The sequence below is a fragment of the Coturnix japonica genome, chromosome 36 (genome assembly GCF_054131305.1).
Source record: "Coturnix japonica strain WE chromosome 36, WE-NBRP24, whole genome shotgun sequence".
NCBI lineage: Eukaryota > Metazoa > Chordata > Aves > Galliformes > Phasianidae > Coturnix > Coturnix japonica.
The window spans coordinates 4,644,217-4,660,459 of NC_140698.1; positions in this window are offsets into that span (position 1 = coordinate 4,644,217).

Here is a 16,243-nt window from a genome sequence, read left to right on the forward strand (position 1 = left end):
TGTTTGCAGAAAGAAGAAATGTGCCCTACTGCAGCCTGGTGTGAGGACGTGGGAGCACCTGATTCCTGGTTTCGTTGTCTGCTGGCGTCATTTTGAAGTGTAGTTTGACCACTGTGAACAGACAGCTCACTCTTGGCAGCTGGTGCCTCTAACATTTAATTCTCGTGTATCGGTTCTTGTCTGCTTGGGTATTTTTCCCTGCTATATGGATACTTAACAATGTTGTTCTTAGGTTTTCACGTTCTTCTAGGCTGTACTCCTTCATCCTTCTATTTGCCTTTACTCTGGCAAGTACTAGTTAGACCATAATTGTGTTGTGATAATTGCTTAGTTGGATTTATTTTTATTGATACAGCAACTGCTGGTATCAAAAGTTGAGCACAGTATCGTTGAAACAAGGTAGCATGTGAGATAACTCCCAGTAAACCTTTAAAATGAAAGTAAATACCCATAATTAAACTATAGCTTGTGTGTGTTTGCACAGGACGAGGGTGGAGTGGCAGACTGGAGTTGCCCTCCCCAGGCACGTCATGGTTACGCTGAAGCACAGAGGGAAAGTTCCATGTCCTGGATGGCTTTACAGTGTCACAACATAGTTGTTGAGCCATGCAGCTTCACAGAGAGATGGCAAAATGCTTCTCCTTCCCAACTGTGTCATGCTGAGAGAGCGTTTGGTGGGAATAGCACTTCTACGTTGATCTTGCCAAATAATAAGTGGACCAAACTCCTGCTTGTGCTCATAGCAGAGTTGTCCCTTAACAAAGTTGCTTGTAGGCAGTTGAGCTGAGGGTCCCCCCTGAGTTGACATCCTGAGGATAATCTGGTAAAGGTGGCATGTGGGAGCCCTGAGCATGGCGTGCTCTCCGGGGGGTGTTTTCACTGACAAGAAAAATTACAGCCTCAGGATAAGCAGAAAGAGATGGAAGATGTTTTCTTGAATTGTCACAGCTGAAATCTGGCTAAAATCTATACTCCCTTTGCAAGGTTTCATTTGTTCTGCTATCTTGACAGGTAAGAGGCTTGGGCATTTTTGCATCTTGTTTTTTGTGATGTGAATTTGTTTTGCATTTTTTTTAGTATCAATAAATTACAGGTTTTCAGTCTGTTTTCTAGAAGACCAGGAGGGAATTGCTCGTCTTAGTCATCGTAGAGTCATACACAAAACAAAGTTTCATCTGGTTGTGAAGCTTAAAGCGTGCCGCTGCACAATTAGAAAGCAATTGCTTTGTACTGGGACTGTAACAGCACTCCCAGTTCTCACTTCATGTCTGCCTGTAAAGTACAAAGTTGTCAGTGCTGTTGGAGGTGCCCTGAGGGATGATGCTGACAGTTGTGTTGATGTTCCCTAGCAGCTCTGAAAAAAAGCATTCAGCGCTCTCTCCTTTATTTTTAATACAGTGATGTCACGTACATGTATCGGTGTTTAAATGCCTTTCATGTTGGGAAGTGGGATGTAGGGATATATTCAGTTTCAGGTTCCTTTTGATGAGTAATTTCATAGGCTTCTTTAGAAAGCAGGGCTTCTTTACTAGCAATTTAGAGCACTTGACCAAGACTTCTCTTTTGACTCATCTGTAGCGGACTGTGTTTCTTTGCACTTTGTAGAGGGACCCAAAAGCAAATGGTGAGAAGACCTCATGGCTGCCATAGGGAGAAAAACCAACCAGCGCCACCCCGACCACACCTGAGCTGTTTGTTACCAAATGTCTGTAATGTCAGTTTCATTGGACTGACTGGGAGCAGCCAGAAAGTCTGAGCAGGGCCACTGCTATGTAGACAAGCACTCTGTATGCAGGACTGCCACAGCTGAAGGTGAGACCATGTGTTTGTGTAGGTGCTGATTTCTGACGTGGATCCTTGATGTGGACAGCTGAGCAGAACTTAACTAATGGGGTGCTTTTGTGAAGTGGAAGGAAGAGCTGCACAAGCAGCACAGTGCTGCACCAGAGCAGGTTCACACTGGATTTGGGGAGAAATTTCTCTCCAGCAGTGTCCAGGAGGCGTTAGGACAGTGTCCTCAACGTGAACTGACTTGTGCTCAGCCCTGAAGCTGTCATGCAGTTAGACCTGATTATCTTTGTAGGCCTCCTCCCCCGATCTGCTATAAACACGATGAATTTTCTTCCACTTTTCTTCAGATTACATAAGCTCAGTGAAGGGTTTCTGTGCTTGAGAGAGATGCAGGATAACAGCACAACAGCACAAGGTCTGCCTTTTGGCATCTGGAGCTGTGATAATTCCAACATGCATGAAATGGCCTGATGTGCAGCGATTTAATTAATTGTGATTGCAGTCACATTTGGAGTTCAAGAGTTGCAGTTTGCATTTTGTCTGTGTCTTTTCTGGACCACGTGCAATTAAGTTTGAAATATTTCAGCATAATGTATGTAAGTGATGAAGGACACTGCAGTTGCTCTTTTGAAGGTAAACATGTCTGTGTGTCCCTGTGTGTAGGTCCTGAAGCTGATCAGACATACTGTCAATAGTAACATCTTACAGATCAAGCTTGCTTGAGTTCTGATTCCAGTGATGTGGAGATGGGAGGAACAAAAGATATCAAAGCGCTGTTGCTATTCAGAAACATTCAGGTCTTGATTTTAGAAGTACTACTTCAACTTCTTTCTCTGTAAGATGAAAATAAAACCAGTTACCTGTTGTTTTAAGTTCACTGCTGTCTCTAGGGGAAATCTTTCCTTACTGTTATATATTAATAGATTAAGTTCATCTGCAGGGCAAGTAGAAAGAACGGCAAAGACAAAGAAACCACACCTGGGTCTGCAGGAGCTGAATTAGTGGAGGTTCCCAGCTGCTGCTGCTCAGGAGGCATCACCCATAGAGCACAGGCTTGCAGGATATGATGCCTAATTGCTTGTTCAGTTTGTTTCAGAATAGCCTGTTATGTTTGAAGGACTTTTGTAGAACATGAAGTAAATTGATATTTTCCTTCTTGTTTGCATAAGTCCTCAAATTCTTGGCTTCCCAGGCTTTGATTGGAGGAGGTGCAAGACAAAGGAGCAGCATCTGAAAGGCACAGCTTTGTGGAAAGGCTCTTACTGTTCTGTCAGGACCTTAATGCAGCACTGCAGTGAAATGGCTGAGGTACTTGATCAGGCTTTACCTTCAAGGGTCAGTGTTCCTCATAATGAGAAACAGAAGGGTTTTTCGCTGTGGGAAAAACACTATAAAGAGCAATTAGAGCACAGAACCCTGAGCTGCATCTGCTGCAGGCTTCATTCCAAAGTGTTGAAGTCTGGAAGAATTCACTAAGTTACTGTGCGGTGTCAGCTCAGACATATGTAAAGTACAGGTAAGGATCTTCAAATACAAAACCACTCACATTAATAATCCCCAGGGGACATGAAGGAATGCAGGTCTTGGTGAAGGCAAACAGCATCTGTAGGCAGAAGGCCACGCATCAGAGACCTTTTCTTGTTGTTTGCTTGCATTGTAAGTGAAACATCTAAAATGACACTCCCAGAGGAGAATTATACCCAGGCAGTGGTGCACAGGCATGTATTAAAGTGCTCTTAGTACTTGTAAACACAATCAAATCAGATGGAAACATAGTGCAGAGTTCACTTCCAAAGGTCTTGAAGTTTGTTATTTTTCAGGCAAGATCTGATTGCTCAGGGTGTCAGTTTCATCACTATCAGGATGATTTCCCTCCTGAAGCAGAATCTGTTCGTCCCAGTCTCACAGGAAGGCTGAGGCTCACAGTCCTCATTTCCACATAGGGAAAACGGTCTTGTATTTTGTATTTTGCAAGTGTAGCTGCAGGAGAAAGTAGATCAAGTCTGTCTTTGATGCCAGGAATGAAGTACGAGGAACTGTGCTCGTTTCCCAGTTAAGGGCCATCAAGGTAATTAGACATCTTGAAGTACATTATACTTGATAGATCAGAATATTGCATCTCATTTAAATGTCAGTGGGGTCTTTTGGTGTTTTTTCTGCATCCATATTATTTTGTTTCCTTGTCTTTTGTTCTTTCTAGGGCTCATGTGCTTCTGTTACTGTCTGATTCCTTTCTCTGCTGTTGTTGTTTAAGGTTTTCAGGTATCAGGTGGAATATTTTCCATGAGTGAGTCCACAATAATAGTTTAAATGTCTGTGGGATTTTTTTCCATGGTGCACAGCAGAGGTTAAAGCAGTTCATCTGTCCTTGCACTTGAGGCCTGATTTATGCACCCTAGCCTTCCACTCGTGACCAGCTGCTGTTCTGTAAGGTGCTTTCCTAAATAGCTCAAGTAAAATCTGAGCTTCATAAATAGGGAGCAAGATGATTGTTTAACAAGGAATGCTACTGTTTTCCGAATCCTATTATGTTCTTTATCAAGTACACTTGTCATGTGAGCCCTTTTACTTTCTCTTGGTGCTTTACTGTAAACAGAAGAAGTAGATTTGAGAGACCAGAGGAGGAAAAACATCAGGATGTTGTGTTCTCACTGGGTGAAACTTTGCAGAAGTGTGGAAGAACACATTGTTCATCATGTGATTCTTCCCTGTTGTGTTTGCTCTCATGCTCACATCGAATGACCGTCAAATTCCAGCTTCAAACCGGCACAGCATCACAGCTGATGGTTTTGCTGTTCAAGTTATTGGAAGTCTTATCTGAACTATGAAAAGTAGGGATTCTTTGCTTTCTGAACATATGGAGTGTGTTTGAGTCACAGCTCGATGCTTTTGTCCCTCAGCTGTGGCAGCTAGAAACTTCTCTTACGTGATAGCTGCCATTCTTATGCAGGCATCTGAATTTGACACCTCAGTTTTCAGGAGAAAAGTCTTCAGTTATTAATATTGCTTACTATGATTATAGCTGATAAGGAGCCCTTGTCACCAACCCTGCGTGGATTCAGAAAATGAATGATCTGAAAAAAAACAAACATGACAGCCATAAGGGGGAAAGAAGAAGTAGAATGTATGACTGAATAATGTAGGCAGTGGCACAGAGTAGGTGGCTTATTACTGTAATTTCTTAAATGTTGGTTGTGAGCTTATTTTGGGAGAGGCTTACATAAATCAAAAGGGAAGGATGGTCTTTGATCAATCAACAGGTGAGCAACTGTGGGTGAGGGATGCTGGTGAGGAGTCAAGCTGATTGAAGAGATTGATGAGGGTGTAGGAGATATTTAGCATAAAGAAATCTTTGGACTAGGACAGAAAGTCCAGCCCAAGTTAGAATGATCGCAGTCTGTAAGTTCCTTCCTTAGTGGATTTTGCTGGCTAGAGATTTCAGATGTTTTCTTCCTGGCAATAAAATAGTTTCCTTCTAGGGGAAAAAAAAACCCAAAACATAACTGTAAACCCCACAGGATTATGATATCACAGATGTGAGAACTACTGACAGAGACTTCTGGATCTCCTTCATGGAATGGCTTTTAAACAGAACCAGGCGCAACCTTTTGTTTCTTTACGCTGCCTGTGGTTTGTCCTTTTACTCTGGGCTCCTTAGTACTGAATGTGCAGCTCCAGGGTTCTTCAGGAATGAATCAAGTGAAATGATGGATAATTCTCATGTTCTCTTTAAACGGCGAATAACAGAATTTTCATTTCTCCTAAATATTTCTGAGACAAAATAGTTAAGGACAGTGGAAGTGGTATTTCAAGTTACACTGCCAAAACATATCACAGTACAGTGCTACTGGCCTGGTTTTCCATTCTGGTCACCATTCCAATCACCAACATGCTGATCCTGTCTCCAGTGTCAGTCTTTGTGCAGTGCTGTTTTGCGCACTAAACAGGCAGTGTGCTGCCCTCCACACCACCCACGAAGGAGCTATGTGTGTGCATCAATGTGCTTCTGACACATTCTGTGATGGAAGTCACTATGCCTTAGGCCATTAAATAGATATGGTCTGAATTTGATTTTTTGTACTGATAAAGTTAGTGTTTCTGTCACTCTATGCCAGTAGTCCGGTGACTGGACTTAGAAAGCATGTCAGTTTGCTCCTGTAATTGCACCTAACTTTGAAGAATAATTGATTTTCAATACCATTGTTCCATAGTGCTCCTCAAATATTTCACAAATTAAATTCCATTTGAAATGCTTCAGGCAATCTGAAAGAGGAAACTCCCCTTAAAAATACCTGTTATGCAGAGTTTTCTAACTTCCTTGTTTGTCTGGCAGTGATTCAGCCTGGTTGATGCTGACTCAGTTATAACTCTTGTATGTGACTCTTTATGTTCCTGTTTTCATGCTTTTGTTTTATTGAGGGACTGGTTCTTCTGGTCATGGGTTTACATACTGTGACTCAGGTGCAATGCAGACAACACGGCAGTTACAGGAGAAAGCCTGTTAATATCAGGTATGTTAGTACTTACGTTTTCCTTGTGCCTTTAGCTGAGAAATTCATACAGTCATAGAATGCTTTGGGTTGAAAGGGGCCTTAAATTTCCAACTCCCTCCAACAGCTGGTTGTCTCCCACAAGGACAGGCTGCCCTCATCCAGCCTGGCCTTGGCCATCTCTAGGGTTGGGCACCCACAGCTTCTCCAGACAACAGTGCCAGGGCCTCACTGCCCTCTGAATAAAAAGACACACGAGGGTTGAGCAGGTGATCCAAGACAGCTGGCACAGCTTCACCAAGGGTAGATTGTGCCTGACCAACCTGGTGACCTGGTGACCTATGATGGAGTGTTGGCATCACTGCACAAAGGGACAGCAACTAATGGCATCTACCTGGGATCCTGCAAAGCCTTTGGCACGGCCCCTTATGCTCTGCTCTTGTATGGCCCCAGCTGGGGTAGTGCGTCCAGGTTTGGGGTCTTTAACGCAGGAAAACTGTGAACTTCTAGCGATGGTCCAGAGGAAGCCATGAGGATGCTCGAGGGCTTGCTGCTGCTATGATGACAGGCTGAGGGAGCTGGGCTTTTCAGTCCGGCTTCAAGGAGACCTCGCTATGGCTTTACAATACTTAAACATAAGTAGGAGGGGAATAACATTTTTACACAAGTGATAGGACAAGGAGGAACTTCCTTTGTATGCCCAGCAGAGGCAACGCTTCGCCCGCCCGGTGCCAGCCCTTGGTGCTCCTTGTGCCCCACTCCGCTCGCTCAGAGCTGCGTGCCGCTGCCGACTTGGAGCGGTGTCAGACGCGCAGCGGATGCTTTGTAATTTTAATGCTAAAATGGAGCTGTGCCCGAGGGCTTGCACGCACGTGCCAGGAGGTGGAAAAACAGCAAGCAAACAAACGCGGCCTTTCCAGCGGTGTCGGGGCTCCCTCAACTCTGCCGCAGGCAGGAGCCGCCTTCTTTGTTTTACTCCGTGTTTGGCTTTTCAGATGTTGGAGCGCTCTGCCTTTCATTAGTCTTGGATATGGTGAGGACAGGCCGTATCTGTTGGCTCCCAAGGGCTAAGAACCAAATGTTTAGCTGCTCTGGATAAACCTGGCATTGAAAGTATGTTTGTACAGCTGTCACCTTTGTCCCTAAGGCTATTTATTGTCTCCTGTGGTCAGTGGGTGTTTCTCGTGCATCTTTCGGAGGACAGCCCGGGAAGGGACACACCTTGTGGGAAAGGTTCTTGAAGTCTGTGCCTTTTTGACACTGTCCCGAGTGGAGCAATGTCCTGAAAACCTGCATTTTCCTCAGCCAGCATCTAAAGTTCAAAAGTACAGTTGAAAGTTAAGGACAGAGAAGTCGGGTTTTTTGAATTCCTTCTTATAAATGCATCAGTGTAGGTGTGTGCTGGAAGGGATTCAGAACGAATGCTGTCTTTCTCAGAGCTCTGTGCACAGCACAGATTCAGTGCAGCCGCCTCAGGTACCTTCCAGCATTCTGTCAGTCCTGCTTTCTTTCTGAACAGCAGCTGTTTAACACTGACCTGTTTGCCTTGGGGATTTCTGCAGAGGTGCTTTTCACATCCAGTGAGTTCACTTTTGCTTTGAAGACTGCAAAGCCATGTTTTGCTGTTGACGCTGGGTGAGTGTACAGTAAGAATGAAGTGACACAAAAGGCTCAGCTGACCTCACCTCTGCCTTATATGAACGTGTTCTGCTCGTTGGGGGTGCCAGGAAAGCAGTTCTGTCAAGTGCATTTGTCAGCAAGAGTTACCAGCCCTCGTTTAGAATCAAGGGTTGCGCAGATTAATTGCGTAGTAGTTTAGCTGTGCTCAGTGCAAGGAGTGCAGGAGTTGAATATCACTGAGTAACCGCAGGGGAACCCCGAGTTAATCAGTGTTCCTGCTGATGGTGAGCAGTACTGCATCACTCAGCAGAGCTGCTGCAGGAGTCCTTTGCAGCCTCCTATTTTTAGACCTCGGAGGAGGGCTGTGTCCATCGTCACACACGGTGACTAACCCTCCTGGAGTGCTCTGTGGGCCTATAAATACTGGGTGTGCTATTTCAGTCTCAGTACCTGTGAGGCAGATCGGTGCGTGAGGGCAGCTCTGTGCTGCTGAGGGCAATGTTCCGTCCCACACCTGCCCTCAGGTTACAGCTGGGCTGTGCTGCTGGGCTGTGCTCACACACAGAACCAACCCAGGCGGCTCTCGTTTCTGAGCCCTTGTAAGACAAATCTTGGCCAGTGAGAGTTTCTAAGGGAGATCTGCCCAGTCTGGAGGCGGAATGCTTCCAGCTGTTCATTGCAAACAGCAGACCTGCACTGAAGGATGTTACTGTTCTTAGCACTGTATATTGTGTGCGGTCTCATTGCTGTAAAATAACATATATGTACATATGTTTTAAGATATTGGAGTATCCCTACTGTTGTGGAAGTGTGTACTTAGGCAAGCATTATAAGTGCGAATGCAGCTATTTAACATGCACATGTAGCACTTCATCACTATTGTGATCCTATAATACAGCTGGCTGGTCTTTTTAATTCAGCTGGAGTACTTATCAGGAAAAGAGCTGAACTGGACTTGTATCTCACTTGCTGCTGTCTTGTAATATTGGCCCTTCTGCTTAAATTTAGCCCATCTGTATTCATATTCTCAACCAGTGACCAGCCTCTTCCTTTTGCTGTGTATGCGGCAGTGCCCAGCTACAGGCAAGGTAAGTGAACTTATAGGGCTGCTCTGTCTTTCTGTTCTTATTAAAGTACAAGCTGGATGAAGATTTCAGGGCTGTTTTGTGAGCTCTGACAACTTAAATGTGCTTAATGTTGCCAGGGAGAGCAAAGGAAAACTGTTCTTTTTATGTAGGTGTTGAGATGAAGATTTGCTGTGATGCTCTCAGCTTTGCGGAGGAACTTCTAAAAGTTCCTAATGTAGATTGCACCAGGTGAGCAACCTGGAAATTAAAAAGCCTTTGTTCCCATCTGCAGCTTTGGACAGATCACGTGCACTGCAGCAACTTACAGATCCTGAAACAGGCAAAGAAATAGAAAAAAAAAAAAAGTTCAGTCTTTTGCTGTAGTCACTGAGCTGCATTGGATTCCTTCTGGCAATGCTGTATAGCAGCTGCTCTGTCAACTGCAAGACAGCAAAGTTGTGTCGTTTTAAAGATGGGGCTGTGTCTGTATGTTGGGTCTGCACGACGAGGGTTTGATGGCAGCTGCAGCAGTGACCTCTGGTGGTCTCCAGCAGCTGCCCCAGCTCAGCTCAGAGCCAGATCCACCCAGGACTAGAAGGGTGGTGCTGGTGGCCTGAGCTGAGCCTGAGCAGTGCTGTCTATGCTCTGGGGATGTGGGGAAGGTGTTTGCATTTGCTTTAGCTCTCACTGCTCTGATTTGTTACCAGCCGGTAATAAATTACAGCAATCAGTCTATGCTGAGTGTTTTGACGGTGACAGTAACTGGTGATTGACCTCCCTGTCCTTACCTCAACCTGTGAGATTCCTTTTCCTCCATCCTATTTCCCCCCTGTTCTGTTGAGAAGTGGAGCATGGTGCGGTGGAGCTGAGCTACCTGTTGCTGGATCACAACAGTGTGTGTGTGCTGCTGGGAACCTGTGTGAGGATTCCACCATCATTTTAAAAGAAATCTGAGCAGTGGGAGGACGTTTAAGGAGGGAGCTGAGGGGCTGCTGGGAGCGGCATTCTGACCAGCACAGCTGCAAAAACATGAAACTTTTTCCCTGAAGATTTGGAGGAAAATGTTGGTGTTTCCTGTTGCAGCAAGTCCTGGGAATGTGTAAATGGAGCAGAGAAAGAGAAGGGAGCCTTTATCCTGCCCAGCTGTATTTCTGAAGGTGGTTTGCAAAGCCTCTGAGTCATACAGTATTATCACAGAGTCCCCCCTCCTCCTTTTTTTTCCCTCCATTCTGACAGCTTAGATTTGGGTGGGAGAATTTTGCCCTCTTGCTCTCACCCTTCTTAATATTCTGCAGTAACTGGAATAAAAACATATAAAACTCATCATGCTCTTCTAATACAGAACAATGTGGCCTACAGCCTGCTGGAAGGAAAACTTGCATCGGCTTAGAGTATAAATGAAGAAGCTTGAGGCAGAAATTAAGAAGTAACACAAATCATCGGCATTTCTGATGGTACAGAAATGTGAATAGAAGGGCCGTGTTTCACTTGGAGATCATAAGCTCAGTCAGTGTGTCAGCGGGGTGACACGTTAGTGTGCAAGGTGTGCTCAGGACAAACGGGGGCTTCCATGTGCTTTCTTTTGTTGCATCTTTTGAGCGAGCTTTCTGCTTCAGGAGCTCTGTGAGGGGGCTTAATGGCTTTCTGCTGGTTCTCTGTTATATAGTCACGTAGCTCTTCCCTTTCTATCTTTTCCCTTGGCATTAGGGAGCAGCTTCTTGCTGTTTGCAGAGGTAATAACCAGCGGGTTACTTAGCACAGCACTTTCTATATAGTGAGAACATTCCACAGTGGGTAGGTGTTCTGCTTCACCAGGCAGAGTGCATCACAGAGCATCTGTTTAACGTGCGATTAAGAACCTATGAAGCTTGATAGATCAACTGCCCGGGGAAATAAAGTTCACTTTGTTTGGAAGCAAAGACAGAAGTGGAGCACTGTGTTCACAGTAAGGTTTGTACTTCTTTCCCCTTTTTAAGAAGAATAAGAAAAACAACTGAGCACCTGCCTGGCAGAATACTTGTTCTCAGTCATATGAATGGTAGTAACTACTTTTGGGATGTTGTCTTAGATCTTCAGCACTTCAGTAGTGTTTAGCATCTGATTTAGGCCTTAAAAGGTATGCAAATCAGTATTGGTACTCCCCAGAACCTCTTCTCTAGGCTGAACAAGCCCAGCATCCTCAGCCTGTCTTTACCCGGGAGGTGCTCCAGCCCCCTGAGCATCCCAATGGCCCTGCTCTGGGCCGGCCCCATCAGCTCAGGGTGCAGAAAATGAAATCCTTCTGGGCAAACGTAAGCCGTGGTATTACTGCACTGATTTCATTTGCCCTACATGTTTGCTTTGGATTTTATGCGGGGTCTCATACGGGTTTTATGCTAATCATGCTAATGGTTTTGCAGAAGAAAACGTCTTAGAAGCACAATTTCCTTGTAGTATCTAAATCTCCGTCATGTAGAACAGTCCCAGGTTGTACATTACCTACAGACAAGGCCGCATTTAAATGCAGAATAACTGGGGGAAGAACCTGTCTTTACAGTGGGGTTGGGAGCACGTGATTAATGAGCTGGAAGACTTGCTGGAGCTGAGCCCTGACAGTGACCGTTCTTATTCCTGCTCCAGATAACATTATGCTTGCTCCATTTTATTGGCACACATGAAACACCTAAGCATGGTGCCGTTGTATCCCTCCCACTATACTAGGATAGTTGCCACCACAAATTACTGGGTCATGACTGACCGAGAAGGGCAGGGCTTGGTCTCTTGTACCTTTTTATGGTATTGCAAATAGCTATGCAGTCATCCTGGAGGAACAGTGCAAGAAAACAAATTACAGGCTAAGCCAGTCTGCCGGTGTCTCGGTGCAAGAGTTTGTTTATGTTAGTTTCACTCTGCCAGTTCTTCCAGAAAAAGGAAATACAGGGAATGCTGCCGTATCAACAAGATCTTCAGCAGGTGTAAGGTTACCAGTGAAATAAGCCACCTGGGAGTGCGCCCTGGGTGCTGCACTGGGGTAGAACAGTTAAAGACACTCGATGGTTCCTTCCTTGGATAGGAACGGGGAAGTGGACTAAATGAATGTGAAGTTCAGTTGGGACAAACACGCTTCTCCAGAAAATCATAGAATGACCCAGGTTGGAAAAGACCTTGAAGACCATCAAGTCCAACCGCAGCCTAACCAGTACCCTAACTCTAAAAACCCTCCGCTAAATCATATCCCTGAGCACCACATCCAGACGGCTCTTAAACACATCCAGGTGCAAACAAAGAATCCTCTATAGAAACGCAGTCCAGCAGAGAGAGATTTGAGAGATGCAGTGACTTATAGCCTTACTAAAACAGAACCATGTGAGCTGTGATCCTCAGGAACAGCACAAGTGCTGTCCTGGCCTGCAGCGTCACTGTCCTTTATGTCTCATGGTACCCGTTTTCTCTGTAAAATGTGTGTATTGTCAGCAGTTCTTAGTCTGTTCTTGTTACAGTTAATAAAAGATAGGATAGAATATTTTAGCTAACCATTGCCATGGGGTGTGGTTTATTTTAGCTCTCTGCTGAGTTATTTCTGAGAATGGCCATCCTTCTTTCAAACATGTTTTACGTTTTGTTCCTATTCTCAGATACCGGCTTCTGCTGAAGTCTTTGCAGGGCTATGCAAATGCTAGTTTTAGCTCTAAATAGCTTCTCTATTTATTCAGAACTAAAGATTTGTGGCAAGACAAGCTTTTTTAAGAGCAAGTCTGTATCTTAGAACCAGTGATTTGGCTGCTGTGCAAGAGTTGAACTGACCCTAACCGATGCAGGTGAGGATTGGCCTCTGCACGTCCCACATCTCTGCCTCATCTCTGGAGGCGAATGGTGCCTTCAAGGCCAGGTTGGATAGGCAGCCTGAACTAAGGGGTGGAGACCAACCCAGCCCATGGCAGGAGGTTTGGAGCGAGATGATCTTTAAGGTCCTTTCCAATCCAAGCCTTTCTATGTGTCTGGGACAAATAGGCACAAATAAGCAGTTAGATGAATGATTACAGTCAAAACCGTGGTCATTCCTGAACAGGCTGTTTGCTCTGGGAAAAAAAGGGGTGATGAAAAATATATGGTATGAAGTTCCATGACTGCTGACGTTCTCAAGCCCCATAAATAGTCCGTGACTGCAAACACAAATTCAGATTTGTTAATCAGCCCAATCCCTGGAGAGAAATGGGAGAAAACTGTATCTCAGATACTGCATCCATCATTGGTGTCATTACTGTCGCTTCCTATTTGCTCTAATAAAGAGACAGAGACCTAGAAAAGGAGTCTAAGGCTGTGATTGGCAGCACAGGGAGGAACCTTTGCAAAATGGAGCCAGCTTGTTTCCAAGTCACTTCAAAACTAACAAGCTTTCTGCTACTTTTAGACTGCAAAATATGTAATGTCTCCTGTGCTCACCCTGATACACGGGGTGCTTTTATCGTCATTCTCATCACAGTCATGCTTTAAGAAACCTCAGAAATATTGTCTTATCTGTCATAAAATCTAACCTTTTATAATAGCTACCAAAACTCTTAATTCGTGGCTGCTCTGCTTCATAGCAGGATTATGGTTTCCATTTAAGAGGAAAGAAAAAAAAAGCAGTTTGCCCAAGATTAGTGACAAGAGGCAGCAGTTTCAGTAGCAGCTATAGCCATTAAGAGTGCTTTCTTGCTAAGCCCTGTCACCTTTCTTTTAAGACAAGTGTTTCTGCATCTTTTTGATCCTGTAGTCTATAAAACAGTACCATATTTATTTGGCACACTTGTGTTTTTCTTGTTAGTCAGATTTTTCTCCTTTCTAACTTGAAGGCTGTAAACTGTTTCCAGTCAGTCTGATGCTTAAGGGCCAGGAGCCTAATGAGAACAAACGAGAGGCTAAATTTTGCTTTTGCTTACAGTGGGTTTGTGCCAGAAAAACTCAGCTGAAGTTACTGGAGTAGAGTTACCCTTGTGCAAAGCCAGAGTAATAGAGTGACCTGGATTAATTCCACTCCATTAATTACAACTTTCCCTCTAGTCTGATTTTCTCATTTCAGCAGTAATAAAGGCTGGTAGTGAGAGGGACTATCAGAATGAAGACTATGGTTTTTCATTTCCACCTTACAAATGATGCTGACTTTCTGTGTGCTTTAGTGACCCGTTACCTTTCCTGTTCACAGCTGACTGTAACGTTCAGTCACCTTCAAATCACAAAACAGACACTGGACACTTAGCAGTGGAAAGGAATCAGAACAGATGGACATTTACATAGGTTAATAGCTGCTAAAAACAATTCACTGCAGCAGTTCTGGAATTAACTTTCCAGTAATTGTAGAGCTGCTTGAGAACCTGCATAATTTCAGAGTGCCACGTTTGGACCAGCAGCTGAGTGTCCATGTAGTAGAGCTATAGAACAGGGACTTCTCATTGTCAAGATTTAGTTGGACTGTGGATGGATTTGGAAGTCGAAAGCTGCTTGATTTCGGTCATCCTAGCACAGAAAACAGGCAGCTTTCCCAAAGACATCCAACCCAAGAACGTCAGTAAGGAAGAGTACAGAGCACTTTCTGCAGGCGGTGCTGCACAGACTTGGAGTAGTTGCTGGCACTCACTTGGCAGTTCTCTTCTGCAGGGATGAACCTGTCCACTGCCACGGACTGAGCCTGTTTATTAATACTGGGTGTGGGCACTGATTTTAACCATATTCAACCCAAACAACAAAAGCTAACTGTTGTTAACCTTCTTGGCCTGTATCCCTAAAACAGTTCTATCTAAAGCTGGAATACTCACGCCAGTAGGCAAGAGCAGCAAGGCAGGAGCAAGACTGTGGGTGGTGAGAACAGATGCAGCACGCAGAAATATTTTAATGCTGCAGTTTTACTTTAGCATGGAGGCGGGCTGTGTGTGTTTGGGCAATGCTGTGAGCCAGGAGAAGAGCCCCAGGCTGCCACCCACATTTGTCAGTATTCTCACAAGGGGAAAAAAGAGAATATTTTCTGTGGGGGGTGGGCTGAGGCCAAACACCCCATGGTGAGGCTGGGAGGAGTCTTTATAAAGTCTCAAATAGGTTGTGGATTTTTGGAGGGTTTCCTCCCCTGCCCCAAGTTTTTATGTGCATGTTTGTTTCACGGTTTGTGGTGGGTTGGCTTTTGTCAGATCTGCAGCATGGCTATTTCTGTACAAGTTATTAAACAGTAAAAAGGGAGAGAAAAGGAAGGCTGTTTGCAGTCTTGGAGGACTTTGTTACAAAAGCAAACATTAGAGTTTAATAGATTTTCACAGATGTGAAAACAGCTCCAGCAGGGGAGCTGAAGAGAGGATGGTGGATAAGATTCTGAAAGAGTTTTTGACTGCTCAGCCTCTGATCAAACCTGGCTGCTAACAGCATCAGTGGGGCCAAGCAATCACAGGTGTGTGTCTGTACACCACTTCCTTGTCTTCGAAGTACACAGTGCTTTGTGGGTATGTAAAAGGACCAGGAATCTCTGAATGCTGCGTGCATCCTGGATGACTTCAATGAACGTTGGGTACTTTCCACTGTGCAGGTGTACGTGTGAGCTCTGATGCTCATCGTTTTATAATGCAACAGGAAAGATCTCAAGAACCCCTCTGTGAGTGAAGATCAGTCAGTCAAGACTGCTGTGATCTTTGTGACCTGACTGTCCTGGCTGCTTTCAAAAAGCACCGTAAGGATACTGGCTGTTAAACCCCTGTGCTGTATGACATGTGTGTGCTCCCTGCTTCTATACACAAGTCACTAAGCAGCGCGTTCCTCATTCCAGTGAGTGGCCATGTGAATTACTAGCAAAACTGCTCGTAGTTGTGGACAGCTCATCCTTGCTGTTTAGCTGAGAAGTTAAAGCAGTAAACTGAAAACATCATTTGTCCTTTCAGCCTCAGCTTTTTCAGTCTGTTTCCCAGAGAGGTGAAAGTAGCTGCGTTGGCTGCCTCAGTACATGTCTTCCCATGCATCTCCTGGGAGCACTGTGCAGAGTTCTACTTGTGCTTACTCTTTGCTTGGAGGGGGGAGCAGCCTTAATGAGTCCTGTGAGAGTCATTCTTAGGTTTTTGCCTTGGAAAACGAGAGGATCAGAGGCATGCTATGAAGGAGCTGGCGTGCTCCTTCAGTGACAGAAAGGGAGACAGATGGTGAGCTTTGGTTCTTGAAACCTCCATCCATTTCTGCAAGGAGAGGACATTCATTCTTTTAGGCTTTCTGCATTATTTCAGTCTCTAAATGCAGTTAACAGTTTCACTTAGTGAAGTGTGCTTTAATTCCTGTCCTGTGCCT